Source organism: Balaenoptera ricei, chromosome 3, assembly GCF_028023285.1.
Source record: "Balaenoptera ricei isolate mBalRic1 chromosome 3, mBalRic1.hap2, whole genome shotgun sequence".
In the NCBI taxonomy this organism is placed as follows: domain Eukaryota; kingdom Metazoa; phylum Chordata; class Mammalia; order Artiodactyla; family Balaenopteridae; genus Balaenoptera; species Balaenoptera ricei.
Genome location: NC_082641.1, coordinates 125,173,162 through 125,175,640, shown reverse-complemented (window position 1 = coordinate 125,175,640; position 2,479 = coordinate 125,173,162). Strand labels below are relative to the sequence as shown.

Below are 2,479 nucleotides of genomic sequence, written 5' to 3'. Positions count from 1 at the left end.
CAACCTACATATTATGACTCAGCTACAGACACATGAGATTTTGAGAGACTATATGATATGATGATGATATAAATGATAAGAGGAAAATTACCTTAAGGCAAAGGATGGGTTTCCCAAGGCTGAGAAGAAAAAGATAAGAGAGACTTAGAAGACAGTTGGACGAAGAATGAGGAGACGTCGCCAGAGAGACCATAAGAACAGTATTGAGTCAATATCCAGGGAATGGCCAGTGTCCATCTGAGCATGATCATATGTAGCTAGGGCCCAGGGACAGAAGCTACTGCCTTCAAACATGAGTCTTATATGCTGACTGGACTGAGGAGCTATGATGAGTTCCTTCCTTTGACAGAAGTTAGCATCTGGCACACTGATCATCAAGCAGGAGTGATAGCCATTTATACCTTGACCCTTAAGATTGTTCTGTTCCCATCCAGCATACCCTAGAATTGTCAAGTATTTTGTTTTAATGAAAAACAGCCAATTTTATTCAAATTCTCCACAATTTATACTCATTATGTTAATTGTTTCCAAAATGTTTCATGTTTATATAACGGTTTTATTATTTCACCTTTCTTTTATAGTTTTTATATTTTTTCTGCACAGTTCTTCAGTAGAAGCCAAAGTCCTGAGTTGACCAGTTAGGAGCCTCTGACCTACTATTCTGATTATGTTTCTTCTCAATATCCATGACCAACATCTGGCTTCTAAATGAAAGGCTTTTGGCCTTTTCAATCACTTGCTGATAGGGTGAGACTGCACAGTCACCCATAATCACATGACCTAATTTAGAATCAATCATGGCATCCAGTCTTGTATCTAATCAAATTTACAATCCACCTTTCAGCTTCTTCTGGAGTCATGTTCAGTTTATCTGCCAACATGTTAATGTTGATACACTGATGAATGCAACAAAAATTCTCAAGTACAAAGAGACGGGTATTTTCAATGGACTCTTCGGGACAAGCCACTGAGAAGAAATCATTCACTAGCACTGAGTCATAGTCCTTCAGCTTTTTCTGAGCCCCATAAAAGTCAAAATTAACATATAAGCACTCAACAAACTCTGTAATGGGTTTTTTATATGTGTAAGAATCCTGTTGAATAACTTTGACCAGATCATTAGCACCTGCCGGCGTTTTCAAACATCTTTGTTTGTTATGACTGCTGTGGTCAAATAGAGGAGAATATGTGGACACATCATCTGAATTGCATTAAGGTACTGTGGCTGGTAAAGGAAGAGATCAATAATGTTATCACGTCCTTTGGGGTGATTGAAGAAAACTGTAGAGACCAATGAATGAGCATGTTTGCTGCTGAAGAGACTACAGTGGCAAACTCACAGAATTATTATCTATGGTCTCTTTTAGCCATGTAAGGTCTTCCATGGCTGCATTCCAATTCTGCATTAAGATTTCAGAGACCAGTTTTCCCCAGAGTGAACTCAAAGCATTTCTGTCCATTGTGGGAACCAACACTCTAAAGAAGTAAAGATATTCTGCTGCTCCAGAGTAGTTTCCACATTTATATTGGAATTTTGCATATTTTTAGGGTGTGCCTAAATATAGAATTGTCAAGTCTAAATCAGCCTTCCAGGACACTTGTATACCAAAGATATAGATACTTAGAGGGGTGGTAGTGTAGAAGAAAAATCCCCCAACACATGGACTTACTAGGTGGGAATGAATGAAGTCATCTAGGGATTTCTCGTGTAGCTGACAGTCCTATAAAACGTTATCCTCTATGATTTTCAGAATAATGACCCCCCAAAGGTATCTACATCCTAATCCCTAGAATCTGTGAATATGTTGCTTTACATGGCAAAAGAGACTTTGCAGATGTGATTAAGTTTAGAATCTTGAGATGGAAAGATAACCCTAGAATATCCTGGAGGATCCAATGTAATTATAAGGGTCCTTATAACAAGGAGGTAGGAGGGTCAGAGTCAGAAAGGGAGCTTTGTCAATGGATGGAGAAGTTGGAGTGATGTAGGGCAGTGAACCAAAGAATGTGGGTAGCCTCTAGAACCTGAAGAAGGCAAGGAAATGGATTCTCTCCTAGAGCCTCCAGAAGGAAACTGCTTGTTAATAACACAGAATCTTGAGCCTTTCTCTAGATCTACTAAATCAGATTATCTGGATTTGGGCCCAGACTTATGTATATTTTAACACTATCTGAGGCTATGCTATACAGCCAGTCTGTACTAGCCCATGCACAGCAGGTAGAAAAACACTGGATCTAAACTGACAAATGAGTCTCTGAGACCACTATCACATTCAGAAATGTTAATGTCCTTACCACATAAACACCAAGTGGTCCCTCAGTTTCATAAGAACACTTAAAGGGATTATGATCTCATCACCTCTTGAATAATACTAACAGCTTCCATTTATTGAACATATCCTAAGACAATCAATGTGCTAATATTTTTATGCATTATCTCATTTAACCTCAGAGCAAACTTATAAAATAATTATTAATG

The 2,479-nt window shown here is 38.3% G+C and overlaps 1 pseudogene; it reads right to left on the bottom strand.

Moving 5' to 3' along the window:
• Nucleotides 1-607: 607 nt before the first annotated feature.
• LOC132363402 (eukaryotic translation initiation factor 3 subunit E-like) lies at nucleotides 608-1,541 on the bottom strand (annotated as a pseudogene).
• Nucleotides 1,542-2,479: the final 938 nt, after the last annotated feature.